The 11,777-nt window shown below is 45.7% G+C and overlaps 1 non-coding gene across 1 annotated transcript; it reads left to right on the forward strand.

Annotated features, from left to right (window-relative positions):
* The first annotated feature begins 11,419 nt into the window (after positions 1 to 11,419).
* Positions 11,420 to 11,557, forward strand: LOC119924091. The gene has a single exon (XR_005449039.1). It is a non-coding gene; the product is annotated as a small nucleolar RNA SNORA7 (small nucleolar RNA).
* Positions 11,558 to 11,777: the final 220 nt, after the last annotated feature.

An 11,777-nucleotide genomic window follows, 5' to 3' on the forward strand; every position in this document is an offset into this window, starting at 1 on the left:
ACTGTCCTAAGCACTGAAGTAGATACGAGTTGATCAGAACAATCACAGTCCCTGTCCCACATGGGGTTCACAGTCTAAGTCGGAAGGAGAACAGGTACTGAATCCTCTTTCCAAGGTGAGGAAACTGAGGCACAGGGAAGTGAAGTGACTTACCCAATGTCACACAGCAGGCTAGTGGTAGAGCTGAGGTTAGAACCCAAATCTTCTGATTGCCCAACTCTTTTTGTTTCCATCAGGCCACACCATGGAAATAACAATGTTTGTTAAGCACTTACTATGTACCAACCACTCTTCTAAGCACTGTGTTAAATTCATTCATTCAATCGTATTTATTGAGCGCTTACTGTGTGCAGAGCACTGTACGAAGCGCTTGGAAAGTACAATGAAACAAATCATGAAATTCTTGTTCCTCCAAATCCCAGAGCACAAGGATGAGGGGACCGTTGGAGCTTTAAGGTGATCATTCCGAAAGCAAATTAAAGGAAGCTCCACAGAAGGAGTTGTACAGGCTGAAAATTGAACAATTGTCTAGGCTGGCAGTCCTTAATGGGTTACAAGAAGCATCATCATCATCATCATCATCATCAATTGCATTTATTGAGCGCTTACTATGTGCAGAGCACTGTACTAAGCGCTTGGGAAGTACAAATTGGCAATATATAGAGACAGTCCCTACTCAACAGTGGGCTCACAGTCTAAAAGGGGAGACAGAGAACAAAACCAAACATACTAACAAAATAAAATAAATAGAATCAGTAAGGCATAGTGGATAGCGCACGGGTCTGGGATTCAGAGGGTCTTGGGTTCAAATCCTCGCTCTGCCACTTGTCTGCTGTGTGACCTTGGGTAAGTCACTTCATTTCTCTGGGCTCAGTTAGCTCATCTGTAAAATGGGAATTGAAACTACAAAGCCTTACGTGGGTGAGCCCATTGTTGGGTAGGGACCGTCTCTATATGTTGCCAACTTGTACTTCCCAAGTGTTTAGTGCAGTGCTCTGCACACAGTAAGCGCTTAATAAATATGATTGAATGAATGAATGACAGGACTGTATCCAATTCAATTTGCTTGTATCTGACACTTAATAGAGTACCTGAGCTTGAGCCTGGGATTCAGAGGACCTGGGTTCTAATCCTCACTTCCCCACTTGTCTGTTGTGTGACCTTAGGCAGGTCACATGATTTCTCTGTGACTCAGTTGCCTCATTTGTAAAATGGGGATTAAGACTGTGAGCCCTGTGTGGGTCATGGACTGTGCTCAACCCAATTTTCTTATATCCACCCCAGTGCTTAGTTCAGTGCCTGACACACAGTAAGCGCTTAACAAATACCGGAATTATTATCATTATTATTATTATTATTCATTCATTCAATCATATTTATTGAGCACTTACTGTGTGCAGAGCACTGTACTAGGAGCTTGGAAAGCACAGTACTGCAGTAAAGAAAGACAATCCCCTGCTCACAGTGGGCTCATAATCTAGAGGTGGGGAGACAGACATCAATACAAGTAAACAGGCATCAATATAAATAAATAGAATTATAGATATATACATATATATAATTGTTATGGGCGAGGAGAGGGAGAAAGAGCAAGGGGAGTCATGGTGATGAGAAAGTATAGTGGAAAAATCATGGGTTCTGGGATTCATTCATTCATTCATTCAATTCATTCATTCAGTCGTATTTATTGAGCACTTACTGTTTGCAGAGCACTGTACTAAGCGCTTGGGAAGTACAAGTTGGAAACATATAGAGGTGGTCCCTACCCAACAGCGGGCTCACAGTCTAGAACGGGGAGACAGATAACAAAACAAAACATATTAAAATAAAATAAATAGAATAGTAAATACGTACAAAGATGCCCTCAGAGCATAAATCGAGCAAAATCCAACACAGCCTCTCAGAAGGAATTTTTAATAATTTCAAATCAGATACTTAAAGACCCCAGGGAAGGTCTTCAGAAGGTCATGGATACAGCATGGCTCAGTGGAAAGAGCCCGGGCTTTGGGTTCAAATCCCAGCTCTGCCAATTGTCAGTTGTGTGACTTTGGGCAAGTCACTTCCCTTCTCTGGGCCTCAGTTACCTCATCTGTAAAATGGGGATTAAGACTGTGAGCCCCACGTGGGACAACCTGATCACCTTGTAACCTCCCCAGCACTTAGAACAGTGGTTTGCACATAGTAAGCGCTTAATAAATGCCATTATTATTATTATCATTATTATTATTATCCCAGCTCTGCCACTTGTCACTTCACTTCTCTGGGTTTCAGTTACTTCATCTATAAAATGGGGATTGAGACTGTGAGCCCCACACGGGACAGGGACTGTATCCAACTCGATTTGCTTGTATCCATTCCAGTGCTCAAGCCCTTAGAACAGTGCTTGGCACATAAGAAGTTCTCCAGGGCTTAGAACAGTGCTTGGCACATAGTAAGCACTTAACAAATACTATAATAATAATAATAATAATTATTATTATTATTATTACTATTAACAAATAACATCTTTTGTAAAGGAGAAAAGAAGAAGGGATGTAATAAGGCCCAGCCTCATCATGAGGATGGATGTCCAGAAGGCTCTCACGCCCTTGTAGGAGACAGACTTCTGGGCCGGACAAGCTGTGACCACGAAGTCGGGCCAGAGTGGCACCTCTCGGGGACGGATCTTCACACGAGACCGGAATGGGTGAGCTTACAATCATTTCTCTATCCCAGGGAGTGTCAGGAGCTGGGCTGCAGGAGCTGGTCCCTCTCCCTCCCCGCACACGTCACCGCCCTCGGCTGCGCATTCCTTGGCCTGCGGTAAGGTATGTGGCTGTCTAGACACAACCAAATAAGAGCACAAAGGCCGACTTTGAGCAAATCACTCCCCGCTTCTGTCAGTCGCCAGCGGGGAGATCCGTCTGTCTCGGCTGCGTTTGGCTGGGTCGGAGGAAGAAACTCCAGTGGTTGCCCATCCACCTCCGCGTCAATCAAAAACTCCTCACCATTGGCTTTACAGCACTCCATCACCTTGCCCCCTCCTACCTCACCTCACTACTCTCTTACTACAATCCAGCCTGCACACTTGGCTCCTCTAATGCCAATCTTCTCACGGTACCTCCATCTCATCTAGCTCACCGCCTACCTCTCTCCCACACCCTGCCTCTGGCCTGGGTCACCCTCCCTCCTCAAATCTGAGAGACAATTACTCTCTCCCCATTCAAAACCTTATTAAAGGCACATCCCCAATCAATCAATCAATCAATCAATCGTATTTATTGAGCGCTTACTGTGTGCAGAGTACTGTACTAAGCACTTAGGAAGTACAAGTTGGCAACATATAAAGACGGTCCCTACCCAACAGTGGGCTCACAGTCCAAAAGTCCCCACCAAGAGGACTTCCCTAAGCCCCCCTTTCCTCTTCTCTCACTCCCTTCTGCGCCACCCTGACTTGTTCTCTTTATTCATCCCCTCCCAGCCCTACAGCACTTTCTGTATCTATCTGTACAGATATGTACATTTCCTTGCAAAAAAACAGCCACTGACATTTCTCCCTTTTAGGGTCAAAGGGACAGACCACTTCCCTGATTACTTTGTGCTGCCCCATAAGAGAAATGCATAGATTGTGAGCTTCTCCAGGGCAGGTGATGTGTCTTCTGTTGCCTTTTCCTCCCGGCACTGCATATAAGTTGCACCCAAATCATCAGCTTTGTCCAAGCTCCATTTTTTAATGGTGTTTGTTAAGTGCTTACTTCAGGTCAAACACTGTTCCTAACACTGGGGTAGGTATGCATATTAGGTCAGACATTAACTACTCTCCCCTGCTTCAAAGCCTTATTGAAGGCCCATCTCCTCCAAGAGGCCTTCCCTGACTAAGCCCCACTTTTCCTCATTTCCCACGACCTTTTGCGTCACCCTGACTTGCTCCCTTTGCTCTTCCCCCCTCCCAGCCTCAAAGTCCTTGTGTGCATATCTGTCATTTTATATATCGCTTTGTTCTGCCCCACGTCCCAGCCCCAAAACACTTATGTACATATCTGTCATTTTATTTAGTTGTATTCATGTGTCTCCCCCACTTTAAACTGTTAGCTTGTTGTGGGCAGGGAATGTTACTGTTTATTGATGTATGTTGTATTGTTGTACCTTCCCAAGTGCTTAGTAGAGTGCTCTACATGCAGTAAACACTCAATAAATATGATTGAATGAATGAATGAATGAATCCCTGTCCCACAAAGGGCTCACAAAGTAGGAGGAATAGCAGGTATTGAATCCCCCTTTTACAGTTGAGAAAGCTGAGACACAGAGCAGTTAAGTGAGTTGCCCAAGGTCACAGAGCAAGCAATTGACAGAGCCAGGATTAAGAACCCAGATCCTCCTGACTCCCAAGTTGATGCTCTTTCCACTAGGCCATGCTGGAAAAGAAGAAAACAAGAGCTGTGAATTCAGGTCTCCTTAACCCCCTAGAGTAGGACAATACGCCTTTCCCATTGTGGGTAAAATCAAGAAGGCCTTGTTGCTTTCTCTTTCTGGAAATTCCATCTGCTAGAGCACTCAGATGAGAGCTGGGAAGCAACATTTGTTGCTCCCTAAGCGATACCATCCAAGTTCAGTCTGAACACAGAATAGAACAGAATGTCTGCATCTAGACGGAGAACAATTTCCTCCCCCATATGGCATCAAACAATCAATCAATCCATCAGTTGTGTTTGTTGAGCATTAACCATGTGCAGAGTGCTCTAATGTGTTGGGAGAGTACAATATAATAATATAACCGACACATTCCCTGCCCCCAACGAGCTTACAGTCCAGAGGGGGGGGACAGACAGTAATATAAATTAATTAGTTACAGATATATACATAAGTGCTGTGGGATTGAGGGGGCGGTGAATAAAGGGAGCAAATCAGGGTGACACAGAAGAGAGTGGGAGAAAAGAAAGTGAGGGTTTTGTCAGGAAGGTGGCAAGAGTGAAGAGGGAGAGCCTTCCAGGTAAGAAGCAGGATGTGAGTGAGAGGTGGGCAGAAAAAAAGAAGAGATTGAGGTATGGAGAATAAGTTGGCATTTAGAAGAGCACAGTGTGAGGGCTGGATTGTAGTACGAGAGCAGCGAGGTGAGGTAGAAGGGGGGCAAGGTGATTGAGTGCTTTAAAACCAATCGTAAAGAGTTTCTGTTTGTTGCCGAGGTGAACAGGCAATCACTGCAGGTTCTTGGGCTGCTTTAGACACCTCTCCCCCATGAAGGGTATCTTGTATCTATCCCAGGGCATAGCACAGTGCCTGGCACATAGTAAGTGCTTAACAAATCTACCGTTAAAAAACAAAGGAATAAAAAAGAGATGTTTCACTCAACTGTTGCCACAGAGGAATTAAGAGAAAAATCAGGATCATTCCTATAATAATAATGGCATTTGTTGAGCGCTTACTATGTGCAAAGCACTGTTCTAAGCACTGAGGGGGATACAAGGTGATCAGGTTGTCCCACGTGGGGCTCACAGTCTTCGTCCCCATTTTACAGATGAGGGAACTGAGGCAAAGAGAAGTGAAGTGACTGGCCCAGGGTCACGCAGCAGACATGTGGCAGAGCCGGGATTCAGACCCGTGACCTCTGATTCCCAAGCCCGGGCTCTTTCCACTGAGCCATGCTGCTTCCTATCAGCAGCATTTACTGAACATCTATTGTGTGCAGGCACTGTACTGGTATATAATAATAATAAATAATGGTGGTATTTGTTAAGTACTTACTATGTACAAAGCACTGTTCTAAGCGCTGGGGGGGATACAAGGTGATCAGGTTGTCCCACTTGGGGCTCACAGTCTTAATCCCCATTTTCCAGTTGAGGTAACTGAGGCACAGAGAAGTTAAGTGGCTTGCCCAAGGTCACACAGCTGACACGTGGTGGAGCCGGGATTCAAACCCATGACCTCTAACTCCCGAGCCCGTGCTCTTTCCACTGAGCCACACTGCTTCCCAATAAGTATATATATATATATATATATATATATATATATATTCCCATATAAGCACTGGCCATATAATAATAACAATAAATAATTATGACATTTGTTAAGCGCTTACTATGTGCAAAGCACTGTTCTAAGCGCTGGGGAGCTTACAAGGTAATCAGATTGTCCCACGTGGGGCTCACAGTCTTAATCCCCATTTTACAGTTGAGGTAACTGAGGCACAGAGAAGCTAAGTGACTTGCCCAAGGTCACATAGCTGACAATTGGCGGAGCAGGGATTTGAACTCATGACCTCTGACTCCAAAGCCCGGGCTCTTTCCATTGAGCCACTTTGCTTCTCTATAGTCTTCAGAACACTGTACTGACTACCTACTGTGGGTAGAGCCCTTAACTGGGTACAGTCTGCTTGCAGAGAACTATACTGGATGCCTACTGTGGACAGAACACCACAGAGAGGGTCTATTGCCTGCAGAGCATTAGCAAGGCACATCTTGTGGGTGAGACACTGTACTGAATGACTTCTGCATGTGGAGCATTATCTGGAATGCTTGAAGCAGCTCCCTAGTGGTTAGAGCCATGGCCTAAGAGTCAGAAGGTCAAGGGTTCTCAACCTGGCTGGGCCACTTGCTTTCTGTGTGACCTTGGACAAGTCACTTCACTTCTCTGGGCTTCAATTCCCTCTTCTGTAAATGGGGATTACTGTTTTTTAGACTGTGAGCCCACTGTTGGGTAGGGACTGTCTCTATATGTTGCCAACTTGGACTTCCCAAGCGCTTAGTACAGTGCTCTGCACACTGTAAGCGCTCAATAAATACGATTGATGATGATGATTAAGAGTGTGAGCCCTGTGTGGGACAGGGACTGTGTCCAATCTGATTAACATGTAGCAAACCTGGTGATTAGAACAGTGTCTGGCACATAGTATGCACTTAGCAAATACCATAATTACTATTATCATTACTGTATACAGAGCAATGTGCTCTAGCTTTATTTCTATTTATTCTGATGACTTGACATTTGTCCACATGTTTTGTCTTGTTGTCTGTCTCCCGCTTTTAGACTGTGAGCCCGTTGTTGGGTAGGGACCGTCTCTATATATTGCCAACTTGTACTTCCCAAGTGCTTAGTACAGTGCTCTGCACACAGTAAGTGCTCAATAAATACGATTGAATGAATGAATGATTGACAGAGCACTATATGTGGCTTTATAAAAAAAGCCAACCTTTATTTATTATCATCAAATAATCAATAGCTCAGTGGTATTTACTGAGCACTTACTGAGTGTAAAGCACTGTTCTAAGCACTTGGGAGAGTATAATAGACAAAGTTGGCAGGCACATTTCCCCGCACAAGGAGTTTACAGTCTCCTTCTGCTCACCTCTTGATTACACCCTCCTTTTCCATTCACATCCAGCAGACTACTGCTCTCCGCAGTAGCAGTGTGGCTCAATGGAAAGAGCATGGATTTGGGAGTCAGAGGTCACGGGTTCAAATTCCGGCTCCGCCGCCTGTCAGCTATGTGAATTCGGGCAAGTCACTTCACTTCTCTGGGTCTCAGTTCCCTCAGCTGTAAAATGGGGATGAAGACTGTGAGCCCCCTGTGGGACTACCTGATTACCTTGTATCCACCCCAGCGCTTAGAACAGTGCTTGGCACATAGTGAGTGCTTAACAAATGCCATCATCATCATCTTCAAAGCTGTTCTGAAATCACATCTCCTCCAGGGGGTCTTCCCTGATTCATTTTTCATCTCCCCTTCTTATGTTTTCCCACCTGCTGCTTCATCACTTCAGTACCAACTAAGCATTCGCGTAGCCCGAAGCAGCGTGAGCGTTGCAGCTTAGTGGATAGAGCACTCGCCTGGGAGTCCGAAGGACCTGGGTTCTAATCCTTGCTCTGCCACGTGTCTGCTATGTGACCTCGGTCAAGTCACTTAACTTCTCTGGGCTTCAATTACCTGGTCTGTAAAATGGGGATTAAGAGTGTGAACCCCATATGGGACAGTGACTGTGTTCAACCTGATTAACTTTTAGCTACCCCAGCACTTAGAACAGTGCTTGGCACATAGTAAGCGCTTAACAAGTATCATGACTATTTACTTACATTTCTCTATAACTTCCTCCTATCTGAAATTTATTTTAAGGTCTGTCTCCTTCACTGGATTATTAGCTCCTTGAGGGCATTCATTCATTCAATCGTATTTACTGAGCACTTACTTCCAATTAAAGCAAACCCTTGTTTCCTGCCCTCAATCAATCAATCAATCGTATTTATTGAGCACTTACTGTGTGCAGAGCACTGTACTAAGCGCTTGGGAAGTACAAGTTGGCAACATATAGAGACGGTCCCTACCCAACAGTGGGCTCACAGTCTAGAAGAGGGCAGCAATCTATTATCCTATTACTCTATCTTGATTCTATTATTTTCTCCCAAATGCTTGGCATAGTGTTCTGTCTCCCTGAGGTGTTCAATAAGTATTATTATTTGATTGATATTGTGTGCCGAACATTGCAGTAGGTCCCTACCGTTTGCAGAGCACTGTGCTGGGTGCTATCTGTGTGTAGGACATTATCTTTTTTTAATGGTATTTGTTGGGCACTTACTATGTGCCAGGCACTATACTAATCAGCATGGCATAGTGGATAGAGCACGGGCCTGGGAATCAGAAGGTCATGGGTTCTAATCTTGGCTGTGCTACTTGTCTGCTGTGTGACCTTGGGCAAATCACTTCACTTCTCTGTGCCTCAATTCCCTCATCTGTAAAACGGGGACTGAGGCTGTGAGCCCCACGTGGGGCAGGGACTGTGTCCAAACCAATTTGTTTGTATTCACCCCAGCGCTTAGTACAATGCCTGGCACACAGTAAGCGCTTAACGAATACCACGGTTATTATTATTCACATACCTAAACGGCCCCAGCCAGCATTATAAATAAATAGACAAACGCAGACTGGACTTTATCAGGCTTACAACCTTCTCTTCCTTCTCTTTTGAAGCCGACAAAGTACCCAAGGCAGAGCCAATAGAATTCCATGAGCATTTAAGGTAAAGACCTGAGTCTGATTTTATAGGACTCGATGGCCAAGTATGTTTTCCATTAGAAACCCAGGCCCCTTTAATGGCTTAACTGCGACCTAACGAGCAGCAGAAATGGTTTTATGTCACAGCACGGACCGGAGCAATCACCGAAAGATGTCTGTCTACTCTCTCCGGGAAAGACCACAGTCGGGCTCCGGTAACGACATTGGCACGGCAAGAGCCACCTGATTGTCGGCAAGCCGCACACTCCTTCTTTTGTGGTGCTTTATGATCTTTAATTTCTAATCCTAATTAGCGGCAGCCACGGTGAGAGTGAAACGAACAAGCAGGGACTTGGCCAGACGCTCCAGGGATCCCGGGCGATGGAGCCTCCTCGGAGCTGTTGACTCACTCCCTGGGAGACCACCTGCATCAAGCGCTTTCTTTGGAAACCCTGTCAGACTGGTTTTGAATAAAAATAGTAATTGCGGTAATTGTTAAGCGTTTACTATGGTCCAGGCACTGTACTAAGCTTTAGGGTAGAGACAAGCAAACCGGGTTGGACGCAGTCCCCATCACACATGGGGCTCACGGTTTTAATCTCATTCTAGAGATGAGGGAACTGAGCCGCAGAGAATAATAATTAATACTCATAATTATGGTATTTGTTAAGCGCTTGCTATATGCCAGGCATTGCATTAAGCTCTGGGTTAGAGACAAGCTAGTTGGGTTGGACGCAGTCCAACTGTGAGCACATGGGGTTCACAGTTTTAATCCCATTTTACGGATGAGAGGACTGAGGTACAGAGAAGTGAGTGACTTGCCCAAGGTCACACAGCAGACAAGTGATGGAGCTGGGATTAGAACCCAGATCCTTCTGCTCCCAGGCCCAGGATCTATCCATTAGGCTGTGAGTTTGATTGTCCCTCCAGATGCGGTGGGTGAAAATATTGGGTCGGGGTGTAGGGTGGAGAACCGAAGGGAATGTAGACCCATGGAAAAAGCCCAGGAATTCCATCCAGGCCACATCCTTCCCCTGGCCTGGAATGCCCTCCCTCCACACATCCACCAAACTATCTCTCTTCCTCCATAGCCCTATTGGGAGCTCACCTCCTCCAGGAGGCCTTCCCAGACTGAGCCTCCCTTTCTCCTCTCCTCTCCCTCCCTGCCACAGCTCCCTCTTCTTCTTCCCTACCCTTATTCCCCTCCCCACAGCACTTGTGTATATTTGTACATATTTATTACTCTTTATTTTATTAATGATGTGTATACAACTATTATTCTATTTATTCTGATGGTATTGACACCTGTCTACTTGTTTTGTTTTGTTGTCTGTCTCCCCCTCCTAGACTGTGAGCCCGTTGCTGGGTAGGGACCGTCTTTATATGTTGCTGATTTGTACTTTGCCGAGCGCTTAGTACAGTGCTCTCCACACCTATTTATTCTGATGGTATTGACACCTGTCTATTTGTTTTGTTTCATTGTCTGTCTCCCCCTCCTAGATTGTGAGCCTCTTGTTGGGTAGGGACCGTCTTTATATGTTGCCGATTTGTACTTTTCCGAGTGCTTAGGACAGTGCTCTGCACACAGTAAGAGCTCAATAAATGTGATTGAATGAATAAACCTTTCTCCCTGTCCCCCACAGCACAGCCTCCTCCCGCCAGTCCTTCTTGGACTTTGGGGTTGATCCTGCATTTGGCCTGAGGCAGAGAGGGCAGGATAGGATCATCATCAATCGTATTTATTGGGCACTTACTATGTGCAGAGCACTGTACAGGATGGGAAGCGGCATGGCCTAGAAGAAAGAACACGGGACTGAGATGTTCTAACCCCAGCTGTACCACTTAACCTGCTGTGTGACGTGGAGCAAGTCAGAGCCTCAGTGTCTTCCTCCTAATAATGGAGATAAATGACCTGTCTCTCCCTCTCTCTTAGACCGTGAGCCCACATGGAACAAGGGCTGATATCTGTCCATTGTTGGGTAGGGATTGTCTCTATTTGCTGCCGAATTGTACTTTACAAGTGCTTAGTACAGTGCTCTGCACACAGTAAGTGCTCAATAACTATGAGTGACTGAATGAATAATAATAATAATAATATTGGCATTTATTAAGCGCTTACTATGTGCAAAGCACTGTTTTAAGCACTGGGGAGGTTACAAGGTGATCAGGTTGTCCCACAGGGGGCTCTCAGTCTTAATCCCCATTTTAGAGTTGAGGTAACTGAGGCCCAGAGAAGTTAAGTGACTTGCCCAAAGTCACAGCTGACAAGTGGGTGAGCGGGGATTTGAACCCATGACCTCTGACTCCAGAGCCCCTGCTCTTTCCGCTGAGCCGAATCTGATCTTACACCGACCCCATAATTTAGCCCAGGGTTTTAGTGAAGAGTAAGCACTTAATAAACGTCAGCATTAAAATGAAAACTCCCCCGGCCAGTTTTCAGAGGGCTATAGACCTCCACCCCTCTCAGGGTCGTACCTGGAGAGCTTCCAGTCCTCTACCGGTCTCAACTATGGGAGGGAGAGTCAAGCAGAGGCCTGTCCATTCCATTCCTAGCTTGGCCAGTGGCTAGCGAGTGGAAGGCAATCGGCTACAAGTCAAAACTCGTGCAGCATTGGCGTGGGAGAGAAGTGAGGGCGGAGACTTGAGCTTACTGCGTGGAAGGCAGCAGTGGTAAACTACTTCCATATTTTTACCAAGAAAACTGTGTGGATACACTACCAGAACGATTGCAGATGGAAAGGGGGGCATTCTGGGGAGAGATGTGTCTGTGGTGTCGTTCTGTGTCGGAAATGACTCGACGGCATAAGACAAGAGA

The sequence above is a fragment of the Tachyglossus aculeatus genome, chromosome 2, assembly GCF_015852505.1.
Source record: "Tachyglossus aculeatus isolate mTacAcu1 chromosome 2, mTacAcu1.pri, whole genome shotgun sequence".
Lineage (NCBI taxonomy): Eukaryota > Metazoa > Chordata > Mammalia > Monotremata > Tachyglossidae > Tachyglossus > Tachyglossus aculeatus.